The 23,784-nt window shown below is 45.0% G+C and overlaps 1 non-coding gene across 1 annotated transcript; it reads right to left on the bottom strand.

Moving 5' to 3' along the window:
- Positions 1-1,141: 1,141 nt before the first annotated feature.
- LOC147602003 (small nucleolar RNA SNORA5) lies at positions 1,142-1,258 on the bottom strand. The gene has a single exon (XR_015257591.1). It is a non-coding gene; the product is annotated as a small nucleolar RNA SNORA5 (small nucleolar RNA).
- Between the last annotated feature and the right edge of the window lie 22,526 nt (positions 1,259-23,784).

The following is a 23,784-nucleotide window of genomic DNA, read 5'->3' as shown; positions in this document are numbered from 1 at the left end:
ACAGATCTTAGGCAGCCACTGTCTGCCTAGGACATGTCCCACGTTCTTCTCCTCCTTTGCAATCCCTTTGTGGTCCCCAGATGGGGATCTTGCTTTCAAGAGTTGCCATTGAGTTAGGTCCCCATCATGGAAACCAAAGAAAAACAGCATCACAGTCCAAGAAACTGGGTCTGTGTCCTGTTGAACACATAGTAATATGGGGGGAAAATAGAACAAGCGCTGGAGAATTTGGAAACACTAGGAAGAGCAGGTGCTGTTTCTAGCCCTGCCAGTCTCACCACAGGGGCATGAAGGGACTGTTTGAGGAGGTGCAGCCCTGGCAATATTTCTAAGGCAGGAAGTGACCTACAAACTCCGCCATCGGAGACCAATAGGTCTCCTGCAGCTGAGACCTAGAAAAAAGTCTTCGGGAACTAAAGGAAAAGCCATCAGTGAGGAACATGAAGATCTATATGAAAAGTCAAAATACAATAGAAGATACCCACTCAGGTCCTGTGCCACTCTCCTTGCTCCTCTGTCATCTAGACGACTGAAAAGCAACGCAGCTCTGGGAAGGGTGGGGGGCTGGGGCTGGCAGGACATGGGCCAGACGTGGCAGTCCTGCCCCGGACTCCAGCTGAGCTCACGTATCAGCAGGAAAAAGTCTGGAGAGGAGTCACTTCACATTTAAAATCCATATTCGCATTTCTCCAGTGTGCCTCAGCTTTGAAGTCGTCCCACAACCGATGGGACAGGTCAGCCCTTTACATGGGAGAAAACCCACCACGTGCCCTTGTGAAAGCATCCTGTCTCATTTATCCGTATCCAGCTGTCACAATTTCTGAAATATACACCAGCGTATGGGCAAAATGCCATTTTGATGAAAGGGAATAATACACAGGAGAGCTGTGAACTGGAGTGTGGGATTTTGGAATGACTGGAATATCTGGATAAGGAAGGATTAGTGGATGCTGCTCATGCCATTTCTAAGGTGACTAAAGTAGCAAGTTATTTCCACTGCATTACTAAAGTGTATTACTTATCAAATATATCCTATAATTGATATACAGCGAGAAATGGCTAGAAATGTGTGTGTTTTCAGAGTGCTGATCTGAACGAAAAAGAAAGTGTTTTTCATTAAAAACAAGTCAGAGGTGTCTCACAATGTCTGGAACTAGATTTATCCCAGAATTAACCATGGGCTACCTGGGCCAGACAGCTTTTTGTTCCCCTTTTACATGGTGCTGAGCACAACAAGGCCCAGCCCTTTGACAGAAGATTTGAGATACTGCAGGAGTATAAGGACCATATGTACCATAATTTGGCCGGGATTTTGAAAAATCCAATGGCACTTTTGAGATCACTAGTCCATAACATTAATTCTTAAAGAACAGAAGTTACAGGAAGGTGTTTGTGTCTACTGTAGCGCAAAGCCCACCTTGCTCAACGACTCCTTTGTCCTTTCCTAGGACAAAACATGAATAATCATGTATTTCCCCATAAGGGCAGACTGTCCATTTGTGGATCAGGGGATCACAGATTTCTTCTCTAAATGTTGAATACTGTTGTCCCCAGGTTTTTGTCTGGGAGACCACATACCCCTTCTTGTATCCATAATGCAGATATAGCAAAAGAGTGATTCAGGATGCCAGGATCTGTGTGGCATCCCACTCAGGAGCAACAAAAAACGGATGCTAAATTAGAGAAGTTCAAGGTGGAGCAAGGATTTAATGAACATTTGGTAAATAGTGACCTTAGGATAACAGGAAAAGATATACATAGGGTGAACTACTTTAAAATCCTGGGGATACTGTTGATCAAAAAGGAGACAATGATTTGCCAGGCTTCCCATACCCATAAATTGAGAAGCACAGTGATTCATTTCCAGTCCAGCAGTTCAAAGCCGGGGGTGTGCTAAGCTGGCTTCTTGACATTTGAGAACAGAAGCTGTCTTCGACCCAGCAGAAGAAACAAGATTAGCCACTCCAGATTAGAAGGAAAATATTAGTGAAGCACCAGAGGGTTCAGTGTGGGGTCTTTTAACGGCAACAGACTTGGATGATGATGTTGAAAGCACAAGCTGCCAAGTCTAGAAGGCAGGATGGATGAAGTATTAATTTACTTATCGCTTAAGTGCCTCAGCTGATGGTGAAATACTCCTTAGTATAGAGGGCTATAAAACAAGGTTTCTTGGGACAAGGTCATAATACACAGCAAGAATATCTAAAAGAGTAAAATAAGGATTTTAAACTGCCTTATGAAAATTTCCAAAGCCTTCAGCTAAGTATATCTGCAAGAAGAATAGGAAACACGAAACTGTCCCGAAGGAAAAAAAAAATGACACTATTACTAATATCAGATGTGTCTCACCAAGGTTATAATGCATCAGCAAAGTGTGTTATCATTTGCAGACCTGCCAGTAATCAGGATACAGATTTTCCTCACAGTTTGGGCATTTTCTACTGATCCAATATTTTTCTTTTTACCTACTGCCAAATCTTAGTCTAACAAAGGGCAGATTTCCTATGAGACCACAGAATTATGTGTGTGTGTTAGTCACTAGCTCTGGAATTGCATTGATCTCTTCCTTTTCTTTTTTTTTTTTTCTTGAGATATTTCATAAACAAAATCACCCAGCAGCAGATAGCTTGATATCCTCCATGGTGTCATTTTAGGACATGTGCATTGCCCAAGCACAGCGTCTCTATGCTTTTCAGCTCCTAATTTTAGTTTGTTTGTTCAGCAGAGGATATCAGAAGCTGTATGGTAGAGACTTAATCCAGCAAATGCTAATCCATCAGGTCAGGGCCAGAGCGCTCTGCACTGTTTTGGCCTGAGGCCTAGAGAGGGCTTAGTTTGAAAATCTGGGTTCACAGCACCACAGGTACATGGGGGTGTTACCATCCCCACTTCGTGGCATGGGCTCCCCATGGTGAACTAGATCTCTGTGTGATGTGGATCAGCTGCGCTCCCTTCATCATGATCGAGTGACACTACTTTAACATGAAATAAGAACATAGGCTTGTACATGACAATTCCAGCTGTTCAAGCTGAATTAGTAAACAAGCAAAAAAAAAAATCAAATATCTAAATATTTTTTGTTTATTTGACTGTGGACATGAATAGCAATACACAAACTTCCTGCAAAGTCAGCTGTCCTCTTCCCAGAAGATGAACCCAGTTGACATAATGCCGTGCATTTGTGGTATCTTTTCTTCTTTTGCTCAACAAAAATCATATGGAAGAAGCACTGCTGGGTTTGAAATAAGCTATAAAGAAGCGAAGTTCCAATGCTAACTAATCACACACTGCCTTGATATGCTGTGCTGCAAGCATTGACTGTTTTCTGACACATAGGAAGCCCCAGACCGTGGTGTGTACCTCTAGCAGGCTCCCAGGCTGCTGCTGTAAGGGATGCTAAACACTGTCTGCGCTCTGCATGCCTTGTGCAGTCACTAACAGTGGGCATGATGTTCTGTGGGGTTCATACTATTTGAAATGTATTAATTAAAGGCAAAATACAAGGAAAAAAAAACTCATCTGAGTGTTGCAATAAGAAACTGCTGCCCGTCAGAAGTTAAAATAAGTCATAGTCTGTGGGTACATGCTTCACACCTGAGCCCAGGCGAGCTGCCGTCGATGTGCACCTGCGCAGAGCAGGCAGCGTGGCAGGTCCAACTAGGGCGGGCATCACCATTGCTCTCCAAAACAGGCTGTCTCCCTACAACTGCCTCATGCTGGGTTCCCCTGACTTGAAATCCAGGCTGTAAGAGGCAGGCAATGTTTATTGCCTGGTTGGGGCATGAAGACCCCATGCACTCGGGGACCAAGGGCAAGAGCAGTCAGCTGGGCACTCCAGGGTGGGCAAGAGGACATGTCCTACGTCCTTCTATGTGCAGGGGAGTGCAAGTATGTCTGAGGATGTGTAGTTTTTCCTTTTTCCCCAACTAGCAGAGCGCTGGCAGTTCACACCATTGCAACCTCTCTGGTTTTGTCCCAGGTAACTGGGAGCAGCGGCAGTTCCCATCGGCTCTCGGAGATTGGGCCACTGGGCTCTGGCTTCGTCACATCTGTAATTCACATGAGACATAGATTTAGTTGGTTTTGGTGAAATGACTCCAATTTCAGCTTTTGCAATCAGAGGCTCCTTTCCCAGAACACTTTCCAGCAATCAGTTTACAACAGCATCGTCTATTGCCATCGCTTAATGATATAGTAGCAATACGTTTGCCCTCCCAGCCCTCTCCTTTCCCTGGGCGGCTGCCAGGCACTGCGCTGCCATGGCAGCTCTCCAGTTTCACTCCAATTGCTGCTGAGAGCTGCTTCAGTTATTCAAACTAAGCCTTGCCTGCTGTGCTCACTTCTTAGGCTTTAGACTTTCTGTGCTGGAGTGACCAACCACTAAAATAAACCTGACAGGCCTTCTTTTTTTTTTTTCCCTGCCTGGGAAGTGATTTCAGCAACATTTCAACTGTTGCCTCACAAACACAGTTATTTAACACAGCCTGGAACCTTAATCCATCTATTTGCCTTTTTGGACCATATAGGTTTTAAAAAAAAATACCCCAACTTTTGTTTTTTAAATTTTTTATTTAGGTATCAAGATCAATTCTGCTTGTTTTCTTTTAAAGGAAAATTTACCTCCAAAATCCAAATAACAAAGTTACCACCTGTTATGGCGACAGGTGAGCTGCACTGAATTTCTCTCTTCTCCCCAAATTTACCTCTTTCCTTACTGGAGAATAACCCAGGTGACTCCTGGCCCCCGATAAGAAAGCAAGCTCTAAATCAACAGGTAGCAGTTAAGATAAGCGGCTCACTGATACCGTGACTTTCATGTTGTTTTTAATGACACTGACAGCCTTGACTTTCTGTGCTCTCCTTGCCAGACTGTAAACCAGCTGGGAGCATGGAAAGCCAGGAGCGATAAGAGGCCAGTACAAACACAGCACCTGCCTGCAAGTTTTGATGGCGTCAGCTCTTGCAGTCGTAGCTGTATTGCAAAAAGTAGTAGGAAAAAGCTGGGCAAAAACTTTCTGACAATGTTTTCGTGTCTGGAAATGTCCCTTGGTCATAACCACAATGTCTGAAAACACCGATTCTGAATAAATTTCTTCTGAAAAGCAAATGGAAATAAAACATCGAGTTGAGATCACTGTGGAAACATAGGCTGGAACATTTCAGTCTGACATTTTCAAACACTTTGAATTTGCGAATTCTATATAACAAAATCAAAGCTATAATTGAAAAAGCTGCATTTCAGATGTTTTTGTCCAATCTAGAACAACAAGTGCTCCCAAATTTAATGTTACTAGAAACTCCAAAGTTACTTTTTTCATTATGGTTTTGAATGTTTTTGAATTCGAAAATCTTGGAAAACAGCTTTAAAGCGGGTAGTCAGTAACCTTTTTGGGAAAAAAATAGGGATACATTCCTCTTCTGTCTCTTTTGATTAGTTTGCTTTCCCTTTGCATTCAAAGGGTTCTTATTTTCCGTGCTTGAACAGCACATTTAAATTGTAGGTTTTTACAAGAAAACTTAAAGGTAATTTTAGATGGAGATATAATGTGAGAACAGGGTTTTTTTTCTCATTGTGTTTACTTAGATTATTGAGCTAGTAAAAAAGGACACCCAAGGTAAAGTTATGGAATGACAACACATTTGAAGCATAGCAGTTTCAAATCATCTCTAAATTACCTCCTCCTCATGGAATTTGCCTTTGTTTTCCAGTGCCTAGAGAAAAAATGAAATTCAATAACACAAATAAGTGGTAAAACATGGTTAAATGAGCTCTGAAAAAAATGAACTACGATAACATAACTCGTATGTTAATAAATTTGTGGCCTGTCAGACCAAGGGCTTCATAGCAAAACACTCTCCACATAAACTACCTTAGCCAGGGTCACGTCTGCCTCTACCCCCAGGATGTCAGCGCAGGCGCCTGCATCGATCCCAGCTGCAGTGGCACAGCTGGGGAATAAAATCAGTAGGCAGAAACAAAACTGGGACATAACAATGTAGTAAGTGCTGAGATTTGATGAATGCGACTGCGTGTGACCAGGTCACTGACAGGATGCTGTTACACAGGAAGGCAACCGTACTGCCTGCAAGTCCTGGTGTGGAAGAGAATTAAAAAATTCTGGCATTTCTATGTCATTTTTCAGCCCATTTCCACCCCGCCACTCATCTGAGTTGCCACTCGTGTGAGTTACCACTTGGTAAGGAGGAGAGGCAAGGCAAGACACTGTGCCTCTGGACGCATAGATTTGGCTGGCTGAGGAGCTGTGCACCTGGGGATGGCCCAACTCACCTTTGTCCCCTTTTTTATGGTCCTAACAAAGCATAAAAAGGGTAAACAAGCCCCTCTCTTGTTCTTACATACTGGCAGCTCTTCCCTCTAAGACCCTCATTTGGTGCTTTTCACTTGTGGGAAGCAGCTGAGGAGGGTACCCAGCCTGTCTGGGCAGAAGGATGGCACCCATAATAATCCCAAATTATTGACAACATCCGAGGCCCTGTCACGCTGGTGCATCTCCCTTACAAACGGTCTGATGTTAAGCCTCCAGTTTACCCCTTCCAGTGCTGCACTGCCATTTTCCTTGTGCCGCAGCGGTGACAGCTGCTGCCCATCGCAGCTTTGCCAGTGAGCGCGGGCAGTGAAAGCGCACCGGACAATCGAACTGCAAGGTAGCGAGTTGGGGTTTATTTTTTGACACCTTATGAAATATGCCATCTCTATAGCACATCCCTCCTCATCCTCCCAGGTCATGACTATTTGAATTATATCCTCTACATTGCCTCTGATTCACATCAGCAGGGACAATGAATGATTCTTGTCCATCAGCAGTTTGGTGGGTTACGAGAAATCTCAGCAGTCCCGTGACCTCTGCTGCTTCTGGCATCTCTAATGCCTAAGGCAGTTCAGTCCCCAGGCATTTCACCACCAAGCTAAAAATCCCATTCATGACTTGACACTAAAATGGTACATTTACAAATATTCATAATATTTCTGTGCAAGAACCCACCTCCAAATGAAAATCTAGTTGAAGAGATTTTATTCAAGCTTTGAAGGGAATTAAAGTACTACTTTTAGGCACAAGGCAAGCCTGGGAAAATTCAGGTGGCAGACCAAAAAACCCATGCAAACTCACGGTGACAAAATACAGGCTCTCTAGTTTATCACCCTGTACTCAAGTGGCTGCAGACAGCGAAAAATTATCTGCTTGCGGATGTTTCAGCAAGTAGGTAAGTGCCCAGATCAAATTTTTACTGTGAAATGATTGTTTGAAAAAAACTGCTGTCGTATCTATTTCTAGATCATACACAGTAAAAAAAGTGTTAGAAAAAGAAGAAAAACTGTGATGGTATTTCAGTCTGCCTCCATACAGTTAGAAGGACAATTACCAAATAAATGAAGGATTTATCAAATCCACACCGTTAATCCAGTCCCTCTGCCTGTGCTGCACATTCACCGCGACATTTTGGTCCACAATTGACCAGTTTTGCCTTATTGCTTAAGCACAGTTTTCTTGTCACACGCTAACCTGTTGTTTTCTCAGTAATTGCCTCTGTGTGCCTCAGTCATGCTAAACCAAGCCGAAAGCAGACATTTACTGCCCCCACAGAGCACAAAGAGCATTTATGGCCGCACAGAGTCTTAGCTGTCTAAGCTTGGGAACTGAAAAAGGGTTTCTAGGGGCAAAGTCTTCCACAAAGTCCTCCTGTGGTCCTCTTGAAGTTTCATCTGGCGAGGCTGTGGGTGCCCATGCTGGTTCTCCACAGGGGCTACTGTGGGACCCCCTCCTCTCCGCTCCCCATAATACCTGCGTGTGTGCTCCCAACCTGCTGATCTGGGCCTCACCTTTGGGGTGAACTATGTAGACAAGCATCAGTCACAGCAATGGCAAAGCCAAGAGGTGGCCCTCTCTGTCCATCCATTGAGCTAAAAGCTTTTCTTCTTCTGTGCAAGTGCTCAGCACCATAACCACTATGACTGCTTCCTCTGCATTTGGCAAGTGTGATCATCAGCATGTTTGTATTGATCTGTTTGCTGGTTTTGCTAGCAAAGCCCTCCTTTTTGCATCCCTCCAGAGACCTCATCTTTCCTTCTTTATCAAGCATTAGCAACAGATTTTAACCTTCGAGGCCCTGTTAGCCAAGCTTCTGTGAGGGTTGTGTAAGTATCTATAGGATGTAACTCCTGCTGAAGTGAAGACACATCCTGGCATTCATTTCGGGTAGTTCCTCAGCAAAGGCTTCAAAGGTGGATTTCACAGTTAGGCTCCAAGGAGGAGGATGGAAACTCCCATTTCTACCCTCACTGCTAACACATTCCATGAAGTCCTCACTTCTCCTCACAGCACCTGGGGATAATTGGAAAGTTGGCCACCTAAAAACAAACAGCATGAAATACCATGCTCCTTCTGGGCAACTAGATACTTCACACTGTTAAAGACCTTTAGTTATGAGCCCTTTCTTAGACTGAAGTGTCAGAGCTGGAAAAAAGGAGACAGCAATGGACTTCACCTCCAGTGGCAGGTGATGGCAATGTGGACAGAAATAATGGGTGGCCCCCGTTCAAGTCCCACATTCTTCCTAATCCAAAGTAGGGATCTGACCACCAATTTCTCTGGGAAGTACTCCAATCACTAGGCTGTTGAATAGCTTTTTATGAAGGATAAAATGTCCAGTTGTTTCACTGCACGTAAAAGAAATAATTACTTATTACGCTTTAGGCAAAGTTAAAGGGCTTTACAGGTAGACACTTAATCCCCTCAGCTAGGATAGCACAGTGAAAGTCTTTGTCATCCTAGCTAGAAGTGTGCACCACTAAATCGTCTGCATATTTTGGGATGTGTGTAATCTCCACCATACCTCCCTGAACAGACACGAACTTTTATGGCAACTTCTCAGTTCCACCATCATAATCTGCTTTCCCTGCCCCTGCCCGCCACCACAGCAGAAAGTTTAGATACAAAGACAAGTCCCTTCCATAATCAATTAATAAATAAATGTAGTACATTTCCCCCTGTAAATTCAACATGAAAATGCTCTGCTGTTGCCAATGGCCAGCTAGTAACCCATTTGAGCATCATTTCAGCAGCCACTGCTGAAATAGCCCACAGCTCTGTGGAAGCTGTGAAGGACCATTCTGAAGATCCTAGTGTTGCTTACTGGTATTTCATTCCTATGGTATGATTTAGTAAATATGATGAAGAGTAAAGCTTGGAAAGCTCAGAAAAATGGAGCTCTTTTGCTTATTTGAATTATTCCAATAGATTGTGTCCATGCTTATAGGACTGGTTCTTCCCTGGTCTTAGCTATCTGTCAGAGGTGCCCAGGGATGCCACCATGCTTTCCCTCTTGGTGCAGTGTCTCTTAGGCTTAGGGCAAAACCTCTGTGCTTAACTCCTACTGCCAACAAGAGATCCCTACTTGTCCCAGGTCAGATTCGGGCTGTGCCTCCAGTGACACAGACTGGAAGGACTGCTGCATGGTGCATTCAGGAATGTGCAAAGCCACCCGACAGCCATTTTAGCCAGACTAGGTGGTCAATGAAGAGTGACAGGCTGGAGACCCCAACCCACCTGCCCAGGGGAGGGGGCAGCAGGGGGATGAAACGTGCAGAGGCTGAAATTGCTTGGCACTCAGGGGCTGATATTCCCTTAGTGACTGGCAGCGCTATCAACACAAGTGTCATTTTGAGTCCCCCAGCATCACCCCTCCTGCTCCTAGACCAACCATAATCATAATTCCCTTAGCGAAAAATAAACTTTAATGAGCAGTTACAAAAGCACAGCAGCCCCAGTTAAAAGAGGAGCCGTTCGAGCCTTGCTATTCTTGGCCAGGCGGATAATCATCCTGCAGACAGCCAAGCAGAGCTGGGCTCACGCCGCTCGGCTCCTCTTCCCGGCAGGGCTGCCTCTGCCCTCTGCTCCCGAGCGGTGCGACGTTACGTATCCAGGCGTGCCACTTGTCATCTCGGTGTCAGCCACTTCGGCATTTCTTTCTAGCAACATTGGCTTCTGCAGGGGGAAGGATTGGGGGGAAATCCATCTGTTTACTTTCAGACATGTCAGGCATTGCACATGAGCTGGAGTTTGCCAGCACCAATCGTGTTGCCATATTCCTGGCTATAGTAATGCAAATAAACACCCCAAAGTCAGAGCCTTTCAGTAATGCTCAAAGTGCCTGTATCATGGGTTTACTTCCTTCTTTTTCCCTTATTTTTTTTAGTTGGAAAAAAAAAAAAAACAAACCAAAAAAACCCTATATCTTTAAAATTTATTTTCACTGAAGTTGCAAAACACGGATGACTGTACCAGAATCAGTCTAAGAGTCAACTTTTCAGCAAAACTTTTCTGTGTTTGCAGTTCCTGCTTAGGCTGCGGCGACTGCTGCTGACAAGTGGCCTAGAGCGGCGAAGAACACAGCAGAGCGCAGCTGCCAAGCCAGCATCCCCATCCACAAGCCAACAGCACAAGAAGCTCTTGCGATGATTTTAGTTGCCCATGTCCCCAGTGACGAGGATGGGAGGTGGCAAAAGCCAGCTAGAAATTTTAAAAGGCAACACAGCAAAAGTTTTCGTTTAACCACATTTCTAATATCTCAATGGAAAAGCTCTTTGTTTTGATAAGACCTAACATTTTTACCACGCAAAAAATGAACAAAAAAACTGTTCTGACAAGATCCAATTCTTCATGAGAGAAATTTTACAGTCCGTGTCTTCCATCAGTTCACCTGCAATGGAAAGCAGTATGTTTGTAAGCAAAGCCAGTCGGTAAGTTTGATCAAATCCTTTGTCCTTTATGGAAATAGGGATGATCTAATCAAAACTGCAGGCTCCCAGTGAAGGGCTTTTTTTGGCAGTCTGAAGCAGAAGGCTGTGCCACAGAGAAACCACTGTCTGTTTGGAGACTGAGGAAATTTTACCCAAAAAATAGCTAGGTGTTTTCCTCTCTGCACATAAAGAAGTATCCCAGCATCACTGCTCCCAGCACCTGGGAACCACTAGTGAATTTATCCTGGCTAGCCCAGCTGACATCCCATTACATCAGAGGAAATCTTTTCAGGATCTGTTGGTTTGGGCCCCATGGAAAATATTACCTATGTTTTAATACATACTTATGTTTACTTATGGTTTTTAGGCAGGAAACTACCTTGTTCAAGGCTACAAAAGAAACTGTGGAAAACTCCCCAAGATGCAGTCTGGTACCCCAGACTCCATCCTCCTGCTCCTTTTTGAAGTTCTCCAAATATCTGTCACAAGATAAACAGTAATGTTTCCACTGCCAAAATAACATATTCTGAACTCCCAGGTACAAGGTCTAACTCTGCAAACAGAGAAGGAGCCCGGCCCCCTTTCCTGCGTGGTTACTAATCACTCACAGTTTTGGACAGGGAGCTCTCTGAAATGGCCTTTCCCCATGCTAACATATGAATAACAACATTCACCTACCTCACACACGTGGTGACAGAGCCAAGACAGGATTTATTAAGCATTTCAAGGTCCCTGGAGAACAGGGATTACAGAACTACATGCTGATACCGTATCAGGCAGAACATTTTTTTTTACGATAACAAAACAAGTTGCTCAGTCTTATGGTAACATTAAGAACTCAGCTGAGATGCTCAAAGCATAAAATCCAACACATTTCTCTCCTAACAGAAGTCCCTTCATCAAAGGATCATAAAAGGATGAATCGCTTTAACCAGTCTATGTGATAAGACAACTGTTACGGGTTATGAGCTTAACTCAGAATTTCCTTGGGTTTTTGGGTTTCAGTTGGAATTGGAAATGCTTTTGAATGTATTTGTGCAGAAGCATGTGCATAATGGAGAGAAAAGAAAATTTAATGGGAGCTGCCAGTATCTGGCTGACAACCCAGAACACGGGGTATGTTGGAACTGATTCACAGCCTTGTGCAATAAGTTTGTTTTGGGTTAAAGGAGGGCAGAAAAGATGAACTCTACTGAGACTCTGTTATGTGAGTCCATGGACAAGGGCTTGACTTTTGATGTACTTATATTTGGCAGTCAGCACTGGAGATTTGTTTACAGGGTGTCATTTGAGGTTTGCTCTGATACACCCCGCAGGTTACCCGCTAGGGTTGTTTTGCTTGGGACTTGCTCTTTCCAGCTGCCGCCTTTAACTTTCTTCAGGAAAAGAGAGATTTCCTACAGGCAACTTGTTCCTTCATTACACCAGGCTTGGATATTTCTGGTGTTCATCCCTCCACTGTTCCCTCTTAAACTTTGCCTGACTAAGCAAATAAACAGGAGGCTTAAATATGTTCTTATGCGTGCACATGCCAAACAAAACACACATTAATTCACCCAAGGCCACACCGCTCCGCTCCTGGAGAGCCTGCAGACCCTCCTGAGGGACTGCGAACTTTCCTTTGCCGAAGGTCCCTTGATTGCTGCAGCGTGTTCACCCTCGAGGAGAGGTTAGAAGTATTGTGTGTTACTCTAGATACGCTTCAGGTGATGTAAGGCAGACGGGTTTAATTTGTGTCAGGTAAGGGTCTAACTCTGGAATATAACCCAATGGACAGGGCATTTGAAACAGATTCAGATCCGGTTTCAGTTCTTCATCTGAATTGTTTAATTCTTTGTCTCACTGTGAATCATTTTATGATTTCCATCTACAGGTTGTTATTAAATAAGTTTAAAATCTGCTTGTATTACACACTTGAATGATTCTCATAAATTTACATTTGCAGTTTTGTAGCATGTAAGAAATCAGTTGTTCTCATTTAGCGTGAGATTCCCATAAGAATCAGTCAGGCACACAACATCCATCAAAAAAACATCTTTGATCTCCACTGGCTGAATCAGCGATATCAGCCTTAAGGGACTAGAAGGATCCTCTGCCAACAGAGAGCCTCTCAAGAGTCACAAAACCTTTGTAAATAAAAGTGAAGTGCTGTCTGGTGATGACATGGTCTCTTCATGCTTCAGCCCCAGCGTAAGTACTGCACAGAAACGTCGTTGATGCATGACAGTCATGCTGTGGCTTTCCCACTGGAGACGGCATGGCCAGGGCTGGCCTCACCACATCAGTCACTGCAAATTCCCTTAGGTTAAAAAAACTGCGTCTCATAATCTGATGTGCCCATGTGTACTACACAAAGTCTTTCCTGTTACTTGTAAAAAAAGATCACTGGCCACAGGGCAAGAGAGAAACGAAGGCAAAACTTGAACTACCGAACCCTGAGTTGCTGGAAAGTCAAGCCATTTTCCTCTGCTCTCCCTTTTTTGCTGGCATGGACTGCTGCGAGTCATCTTGTTGGGCTGGGGCACGGGGCCTGCCCAGGTGGGAAACACCTCCCTGGGAGGTTAGCACATTGTGGCTGTCCCTTAGGTAACCACCTGAACCCCTCGCAGCACACAAGAGATGGGGCAGGTAGTAGGAACGATGGTGATGGGGAGGAGGGAGAGGAAGTTTGCCTCATGAGCACGCGACAAGAACCAGGTCAAGTGGCAGGAAAATAAAATACGACTTCACAGCTAAAGTCTGTAGCATAACACACGGGCAATTCAAGGGCTTCTGTGAGCAAGCCTCAGTTCTTGCATTCCCAGCTCTCAAGTATCACCCTTTTTTTAACATAGCTTAAGAATGTTCAAGTGCACATATACTAAATAATTTTCTACAAGCTTGCATGTGCAATTTTTTTTTAAACAACCTCTTTTGGGACTTCTGCTCAAGTGCACAAGTAATCATTTCTGACCAACTCCTCTGACCATTTTAACAACAATTATTCACATTTCTATAACCCTTTTCGCTTGGGCGTGTCACCACTTGGTCCACGAGTGAAGGTGAAGACCACTCCTGCTTACTGGGTCATGATGCTCTGCAGAGAAAACGTGCCTGAGCTCATCTCAGTTAAACACAGACAGATCTAAAATTCGGGCAAATCTTATCTCTATAAAGCTGCCATATTCTCCCCAGTTACTGACTGAGAGAGAGATCATTTATCCAATGGAAAAAGGGATTCGTTTATATTGATTGGCCTTTCCCCTCCCGCCATACACATTGTGTAACATCAGGATACACTTATTCCACATCAGTAGCTCTCAGCCCTGCTGCAGTCTAAGTGCTCTCCCATTTAATTATTCAGGATATCAGGATGGGCAACCAGCTTAAAAAGAAAATCCAGAATGACTTAAAAATAAATGAATTTTTTTTCTTGTAAAAAACCGGGAACCTTGATGCTATTTTTATTTATAAAGCTCTAATTCTGGCAACACTAGCTCAGTTGTTTCACTAGACAGAAGCCTATAAAAGAAATCAGTGTCATCAACATACAGGCTAATGCTAATTTTTTTCTTTAGAAATCAGTCCTGCTTGCTGTAACTGAGGTTAAAAACAGAAGTGTGAACTACACATGATTTTAATGTGTGAGAACGGAAGTGAAGGATGGGCTGGAACAATAAATGAGTTGCTTGCTTTAAAACATAACAGGGGAGGGAGATCACTGTCTTCATCTCCTGGTCACATAATCCGGTGGTTGTTTTAAACAAATTAAAGCAGACTGCTTTCTTTCTGTGCGTTCGAGTAAAACAGAGTTTTCAGTCAGCAGATATTCAATTTTCCTGGCTAGTTTTTGGATGCTGGCCATGTGTGATTAGTGACCTATTTTCACTGCAATGAGATCAGCTATGTTTGTAGGTCTCTGAATCAGCAGATTTGCTCTTATTCCTGGCTCTGCCTGCCAAAGTGCCGAGCCAGGCCCATTCTCCAAGGGTGCTGCCCTGCCGTCTCCATACAGATCTGTAGGAAATGGTGCTTGGTCATAAAGGAGCTGTGCTGGCATCTGCCAGGCCAGGACCATCAGGATCCGTGGTGCACAAGCTCCTGATTCTGCTGAACCTGAAATTTTCTTTGTCTAGTTGAAAGGGCCTAGGAATAGAAGAAACCTGTGCTGTTTGTGGGAATTATAATCCTTCCAGGATAATGATGTTAGAAAAAACAGAACGGGCAGAAGCAGCAGTCAGGGAAGGATGCTGAGTCTTTAGCTTTAGACCTGAAGCAGTTCTGGTCACAAACACATATGACAGACCCTTGCTTGTGGAAAACATGCATCGTATCCCCCAGTTTGCCAATATTGCATTAATTATCATTTCCTAATGCAATTTTGAGATCATCTCCAAAGTCATCTTCTGCTGTTTGCCACCAAATCCCAGCACAGTGCCTCTGTAAGTTTGCTGGTGCTACTTGGACTGACCCATATGGGGCTGATCAAAGCCTCAGAGGAAAATTTAAGGCTGGAAGGGACCCTGCAGAGGTCTTCAGATTCAACCTCTTGCTAAGAGCAGGGACAGCTGAAATTGAGTTGTTCAGAGACCTCTCAGTTGAGTTTTAGTGATTCAGAATTAAGTACACTGTGCCCAGGATCTGTTCTTCTGGGATGAAGTTCATTTGGATTAGTATATTTAAAGACGGGTTTGAAAGAAACTGTTATACGTAAAGGGCTGCAATGGAGACCAGAAATCTGACTGCAGATCCTTTTCACTTAGCCCTGTGGCTGCTGGTGCCAGCAGAACGGGGCACTGAGTTATTAGGGAGCAGAAGAGCTGGTGGCAAACAGGCAGTGGTCAAAATCTGTCCCTGGTGAGCAACCAAGATCAAGGGAAGAGAAGGAAATAAAGAAGACAGATTTCCCTCCTAGCAGTCAGGAAAAGGAAAGAGATCAGCAATAGCTCACATCCTGCCTTCGTTTACCTCTTATCCTGTGGCTGTTGCCACAAAGAGATGCTTCACTGGGATTAGGTTACTGCGTCTCCTCTTTATTTAAACCTGGTGGACCCCTCCAGGATGAAGTGATGTAAGAACGGCTGGATTTGGTCTTGTGGTCTCCAGTGAAAAGTATTGCTGTGCATCACCCGAAATGTCCTCACAGTGCTCTTAGAGACTGCATCTTCACCAGCAGTACTGGCATTTTACCCCACATGGTTGTGTGATGAGGGTCTCCCTGGTGATGGGGCCTCCATCCAGACCTTTGAGGAGAAAACAATTGACTCCACTGACAAAGGTCAAAACCAGGTCTGGTGAGTGTTGCATACGCCTCTTACTGGAATTCCACGGTGAGTAAAAACCATCGACTTCTGTGAATTTTACCCCAAAATACAGGCAATTTTATGACGTTCATTTGTCTGACATGTTGTCCGTTTCTGTTGTCCTCTGCAGTTCAGACTACCACACTTGCCTGGTATCGTTTCTTCTCCACAGCTACCCCGTGTGATCCTGAGAGGCCATTAAGATGCCAGAGATACCAGTGTGAAATGAAGAGGGCTGACGTCTCTTCCAGCACGACTTCATGCACGCCCATAGCCCAGGGAATTGAGCTACACTAGGGAAGCATCTAAGATTTTAAGTTCGAGCTGCGTCCCCTTAGTGTCACAGACATGCTCTTTTTGCTTTCACAGCGAGTGACAAGTTGAAATGCCTGCCCTCAGGCATGTGACAACAACATGGGACACTATGAAAAGCTAAGCTCCTTCTGAAACCACGGCAATGATTTCGTTAAGTTAAAATCTCCAAGGACTCGTTTAAGCAGACACAGTAGTGAGAATGACAAAAGCCGTTATGCAGGAGACGTGCTGTGGACAGTAAATACAGCCAGAGCTAGGCAGGTGGTGGATATAGCATGGATTAAAACATTTGTGATGTCCTGTGCCAGGTCACCTTCCTCCTGCCACAGACCTTGGGGTATGTCCTTGAGCCTCTGCATGTGTTTTACAAATAGCTTTGCAGTGACTGATGTGCTCAGGCTTTCCTTCTGGGTCTAAAGCATCCCTGCATTTCAGCCATTTCTTTGTTGTTTGCTGCCTCCAACAGGATTACGGGGAAATTTTCCTCCATCGGTCACAAAAGGCTCACCACAATACAAGCAGCTGCTTTGATGCTCACAGAGGAGGGCGGAATGGTCCTGAGAAACAAGGAAGAGGTTGCAGAGAAGTCAGCTAGGAGTTAGCACAACTCCAGATTTAAAACTCTCTCTCTTTTCACAGTTGTTTAAGTATTAATGAAACTGCTGTTTAAAGGTTTATGAATAACAACAGTTTTGTTTAAAAAAAAAATAAAAATCAGTTGCTTTTTTGAAAATAAAGCAAGATGATACTTTCGTTCCTCCAAGGTCATTCTTGGAGGTTTTTATCTCTATGAAAGGGCAGAGAAAATAAGAGGAGATTGCTGTGGGCCACCTCTCAAGCCAAACCCTCAGGCGCTAAGCCATTTCCATATTCTTAGACACCTGCTAGCACAGGATCTCTGAACCCCAAGTGCAAAGTCTTGGTCGTAAGGTTCACTAGGACTAGTGAAACCTGAGCCTAAGTCCGAAATCTCAAGAAAGGTCAACCAGATTGCTGAGTGCTAGAAAAATACGAGAACACTGCTTGACTTGGAGGAGCGCAACTGCCAAACACAAGTTCAAGCACGAACGGGTTAACAAATGTGTGTGTGCTTGCACATATGCACACACGTGAAAGGGCAGGGACATGGGATACCCATTGTTCTTCTTGCGAGAAACAAGGCAAAGAGATAAAATTGAAGGGGATTTCTCAGAAGTGGAATATGAGCAGCAGTACAGAGTGGTCCCTGGATGGATGCGACCAGCTGCGAGCCTCAGCCTGAATCGCAACCATCCCCACCTCCCAGCAGCACAGCTCCCTGGCCTGCAAGACCCATCAGTCACTGCAATGATTTTCTTTCCAAAAAGGTGTTACATGAAGAAAAACAAAATCAGCAAGGGAATCTGAAAGGACTTCTTCATTTCTGCGTTTAACTCTGATTTTTCCATTGTGTAAGCAAGATTGAGCCTGGGGAGACACGCTGATCTCAGTATTAAGGTGCCTGAGAGCTGTGTGTTTATACAAAGCTGTATTTAGATTAAAACTTTATGACCTCTTAACATACACCAGTCTAAAAATAACATTAAGCACATGGTTTTTATCACACTTAAAGCTGTTGCAACAAATTCCTTTCCATCCAACATCACACCCAGCTGCTTGCTGTTATGTTGCGTAGTAACGATATTCAGCAAAAACAAAAATCACTTTTGGTCAAAGGAGATGGGGAATGAAAGGTCCAAAAGCTCCATGAAGTCCTTGAAGGAGGATACATAGCTGATGCTGTGGCATTTACCCTGCTGAGGGAGACACAGGAAAGAGGCAGATGCAAACTAGAACCCTGATACCCAGTCAGAGAATGGCATGGGAACACTCTGCCCTGAGGATTAGCAAACTTTTTTTTTTTAGTCCTTGGTGCAGCACAAGGCTGCACCCTGTTCCAGTCTGCTCCACTCAGCCAATGAAGTGAGATAAAGACAAGTGCATCAAGCGACCTCCAGCCTGGCCGTGCTCTGGTCCATCTTGCTGGGAGCTGGGAACCAGCAGAGGAGCCCTTATTTCAGGCTACAGTGTGCCTGGGATTTCTGGGACAAGGACATGAGTGAAGAGCAGAAGGAAGAAGAGCAGGTTCTGTCTACATGAGCAACTGAAGCAGCATGAGATTACATTAGTGCAATGAAGAATCAGTCCCCAGACACAAAAGCATCAAACCCTTGGAAATAACATGTCTATGACGAGCCCTGATGGCTGGCCTATGTTCTCAGTGTCATCCAGCTCATGCCCCTGACGCTGGTCACCTCCAACCTTTCAAACTCAGTTTTTCCTGTGTGGAAAAAGGGATTGACTCAGAGATCAGACACTCCAAAATGCCTCCAGTGACATGAACTTCAGCATCCAACCTACTTATTCGAAACCAAACCAACACTCCTCTTCAGCTAATAGGAGCAGAAAAACACTGTTCCTCACATCTTTCTGTTCAGCTTAGAGGCGACAGCACATGCATTTGGCACTTTGTCAGTCAAGCGATAAAAATAAGGAGTTTATAAAGATAACGCTGACGCAAATGCTGGCAGCACTACTGGGCATCCCTGTAAGACACATGAAGACCATGACCTGTTACTGCGATTGAACCCACCCTGGTGAAGGCAATGGCTGCTTATGCCCACATGTGAGGCACATTAGTGCAATCTTTGTGCTACTATCAGCTTTGAAGCCCACTGACAATATATTTGATCTTTGTCTATCCTAGGTTAGAAGCTAAACAGAAGCAGGTACCTAAAGGCTTGTGAGAGTGGAGGCTTAGTTACACCTCATTGCTGCCAAGGCAAAACTCCCAACATTAAGTCAGAGGTGGTTTTATACCTTTTCTGCATTTCTGAACATCACTGGTGCCACTCACAGTCCTCAAATAACCATTTAGAAACCAGCAGGTGAAAGTCAAGTAGCATCCTCCTTGCTGATGAAGAATTCTCTCTGTCCTCTATCAACACTGAGCTGAAATGTAATCATCAGGGCACGCTTCCCAGCATCCACACTGGAGTGCTCCTGGGAGATGTCCTGATTTTCCCCACCTGCCTGCTGCAGAAGAGCAGCTACCAGTATTGCAATGCATACGTTTTGAAGGCAATAAATACTACTCAATCAGCTACAGATGTAGCTGCTCTTCTATTCAGTTGGGTACCAGGCTGCTTTGTGTCCCTCCCTGTGTCGGTGCACCCAGGGTAGCACTCTGTGTGCTGCAGCAAAAGCAAACCTCTACCCACAGGGAAGTGGTCACTGCAGCCGCTGCCCCACGACGGCATAGAGGAGAGTTGCTGGAGGAAGAGACCGCCAAGGCAGGTGCACACAGAGAATTTGTTTCATTCATTCAGTCCAGAATTTGCTCCATCCTTCCCTCAGCATCTCTTAATCTCAGCTCCACATTGTTCCTGGCCATCCAACTTGCTCCACTTCATCTCCCTCCATTTCCTTTCCATGTTGCACATCTCTTTGTCTACCTTCACCTTCCCAGAAAAAGCCAGGGAAATAACCCAGCCTTTGCCGCTGTCCTGTGATCCACCTCACTTGGCTGCATCTCCCCACCCCAGCGTACAGTTTGTTGTTGCAAGGGCTACAGGACAGGAACTGTCTGCTGCGCTCTGCTTTTACAGTGGGGTGCATGCCCAGCCGCTCCTATTGTTGTACACAGAATAGGCTTTTGCCAGTGCTGGGGCTGGATTAGTGGCTTTGGAAACATCATTTGGGACAGTCAGCTTTTTTTTTTTTTTTTTTTTTCAGTCCAAAGGAATTCCAGCCCACCCATCCAAAGATCCAGTTTGTTGCACAGCTTCCCACACCGACCAAAGGCAGTCGCCGATTCCTGGGCCGTGTGAGTGGAAGATGTGCTGGAAACTACATGCTCTTTTTGCATCTGATTTTGTGTTTCCCGAGGAAAAAATCACTGATTTTGGTCATTTCTGTACATATGCAGAGAGGGCAGGACAATTCAATGAAGGGCCTCAAAACCACTCAGAGATCAGGCACAGCTGCTGCCTGCTCAGGAGCTGTTTCAACTTCTACCTACGAAGCTTTCAGTGTGGTTTTGTCCAGTGTGCCATCACCACCCGAGGGCCCAGCAGGATCCGGGGAAGCGGAGGAGGGAGCTGGGCTTTAGGGGCTGAGACAGTGCTCAGAGGCCAATGAGAGCGGCCCTGGGTCCAGCTGCTGTGAGGGCTGGGCATCAGATCCTGCCCACCTCACATGCGGGCCAAGAGTCTCGTTCCAGGAGCGGCTGAAGGTGGATCGGGCTGACTACAGAAATCCTTACAACCTCCATTTATTTAGTCTATTGTTTGTTAGGTTTTTTTCTCTGTGAATTCAGTTTTGTTTTCCTAATGAACTGCATGGTGCTTTCTCTTCCCTCACACTTCTGGGAGCAGATAACACTGGGGGTCTCCCAGTGCAGCAGAGACCAATGGCATGGCCGGGGGATTTGCCCAGTGCTGGGTTGGTGGCAAGGTGAGGCCCTTCCATGCCTCCGGCACTGTGGGGCTGCAGAGAGGTGCCCTCAACCTCACGGGTGCTCTGACGCAAGTGGTTGTGACAAAAAGCTGCAGTGAGCCATGGACCACTGCAGGGTGCCGGGGTGTTGCTCCCACGAGGGGTTTCAGCTGCGCGGTTTTGTGGCCCAGCCCTTGGTGTGTGCCATTTTCTGGTCCCCAGATTCTCAGTGAGATGCAGGTGGCTGCTTCTCATCCTGTCCGGCCCAACATGGCGGATAGGTGCCCTCACCTGTGACCATCCCACGGCTTAAATGGCAAACCTCTCGGTGATGAACAATGGCAGAAAAATAAGTCACAGAGCTCCCTGTGCTTTCAACGGATCTTTCAATGGAATAAAGGCTCTGGGCGTTTGCTGTAACCTCCCAGCACTTTTTGCTCTCTACAAAGGGGGGAAGAAGTGACTCCGCTGAAGTCCAGGCTCTTCCTCTTTAGTCAAGCTAAAGAGGTCAAACCATGAGGCAGAGGCCTGGGTATTAGCTCTCTCCCTGCTCTTTAAACATGACAAGTATCTGCTGCATCTTGAACATGTTTTCAAACCAAGGGAGAAATTTCTCCAGTGCTGTTTTCTCAAGTTAAATAACAAGGCTAAAGATGGAGACTGCCTGTCCCCTGTATTCCTCGGGTTCCTGTGCTGGAGCTATAACAACATTTGAAAGGAACATGCCAAATCTTTTATGGTCCACAGCAGCAGCAGTTCAGCAAGTGACTCCAAGGGACAGACCCACTGAAGATGCTCCTGATTCATGCACCTTTGCCGTGGCCAAACCATTTCCAAAGCAAACCAGGAGCATCCCTGCAAGACATCTGAGGGGGCAATGCTCATCTCCCACATCAAGGAGGAACCTGGCAAGGTCCCCTCACCCCAGCCGGACACACCTCGGCCTTGCACCACTCGCAGGCAGGTGGCCACACACCGTGCAGAGCAGGTGATCCTTCACCCACTCCATGCTGTACTGCAAAGCTAGGGATGCAACTTGGGGCTAGATCTCAAAACTAGGATCTGACTATACTCTTGGTTCCCTCAGGGCCCCTGTGTGCCCATAGCTCCCAGCCAGTGCCCAGCAAGAGGGCACCTGCCTCCATAGCCTCAAGGATGACACTGAAGAGAACAGGGATCTCCATTCTCTCCCAGTGCCAGAGCTGCTGCCATGCCCATGATCTTCCTCCACCCTCTCTTCTTGCTGCCCTTCAGACCCTTCAAGTCTCATGCACAAGGTGTCTTTCTCACCCCACGTCTGCTTGTAGCACAGACTGTCTCACATGTCTGTAGGGCAGTGCCACACTGCACCTTTAGATCTACAACCCAGTATCTCATGCACCAGTGACCAGTCCCACCTGTGATTCACTCGCTTGCTGAACCAGCCACATGGGGTTCCAAAATTGGAAAGAAGTTGTCAAACTTGGAAAGCAGATGATTTTCTACCACTGAAAATGCCCTTGCTCAGCGGTGCCTGTAGGATCAGCTGTCCTGTGACCCGGGAGCTCTGAGGGGTGTTAGTAGGCTCCCAACCTGTATTAGATTGCCGTCTGCAAGATGGACACCTCCCTGCTGAGAGCCTGAGCTGCACCCATCAGCTCAGTTCACACCAGCCACAAACAGCCCCCCCGGGAGCACAGATTTGCCATCACTTGACCTGGTTTCTAATCACCAGTCTGCGTTTGAAACACTCAGTAGGTTTTATTTCCTATGGAAACAAAACCAATTTGACTTTGTAAGACAGTACATGCCAGTGCAATACCGTACCTACCTCCTCTAATTAGGAGACATATTCAGAAACGGGGTGAAGCAAATGAGAACAGCAATTAGCTGAGAAACAACTTGAGTTGTTCTCTCAATTCCCCACGCACTGGGCTGAAATTGTATTCTGGCTTCCTACAAAATTACATGTACCACATCAAAAGTAAACAATCTAATATTCTGATTGTGTTTTTAGATAAACATCACGGTTATAAATCATTTTAATTAGTATATTAAAAAGAAGCAAATACCACATTAACTTTTCATTACCTTTTTAATGTCCCCCATGGATAACGCAATTCATTTACGGGTATAACAGCGACTTCTACTGTAGGTACACAGAGGGATGAAATAGTGTAGCTTTGGGGGTGGTTAAAGTGTTTTAGGATAAGAAATGGCTATAACTTGTTGATGCACTGCTTGTAAAAATAAAGGTTATGCACTCTAACAAAGAAGACTGGGACGGAAACATGGATAATTTGATCCATTAATTAAAAATAAGAGTTTTCTTAATTGCTTCCCCGATGCAGAAAAGGTTCTTACTCAAAGAAAAAGTGAACAGTAGAAAACTCTGAGGGAAGTCAACTTTTCTTGACAAGCTGTTAATCTAAAGACTCTCCTGTTACAGTCACATAATCAAATACATCCAAGAAAATCACAGTTAAAGCAAACTAAGCATCCCAATGGGTGGCAACTTCTTAGGCAATAGTAATTCAACTGCTTTCAGAAGTGTGGCCGTATGCTTTGGTAAAGAACAGAAACATCGGGGGAAAATAATGAAGTTCTGTAACTCAGCAGAATTTCAACATTGCCTTCAAATGTGGTCAGGCTTTGGGTGGTGTTGCCAGCCCTCTCTTTTAGGGAAAAGTCCCTCTTTAGAGCATTTGGTTGATAGTAATAGCCCAAACCCAGAAAATTTTGGTTATCTGAGCAAAATCAGTACGAAGCTTCCATTTCTGTGAAACGATGTAAGCAAATAATCCCACGAAGCCTTCCTACAACAGTATATCTGTTGTTTCTGATCTTACATAATTTCTTTATGTCTTGCTCTAAAATTTATATTGTAATATTTGTACAGGCAATAGGATTTCACACAGAGCGTTGCGGTAGCTGAATCAAATAATGGCAATGGTGAAGAAAATAAACTCTTTCACTGTATCCTAATTTATTACG

The sequence above is a fragment of the Chlamydotis macqueenii genome, chromosome 1, assembly GCF_036417535.1.
Source record: "Chlamydotis macqueenii isolate bChlMac1 chromosome 1, bChlMac1.mat, whole genome shotgun sequence".
Taxonomy (NCBI): domain Eukaryota; kingdom Metazoa; phylum Chordata; class Aves; order Otidiformes; family Otididae; genus Chlamydotis; species Chlamydotis macqueenii.
This window is presented reverse-complemented; position numbering and strand designations above follow the sequence as displayed.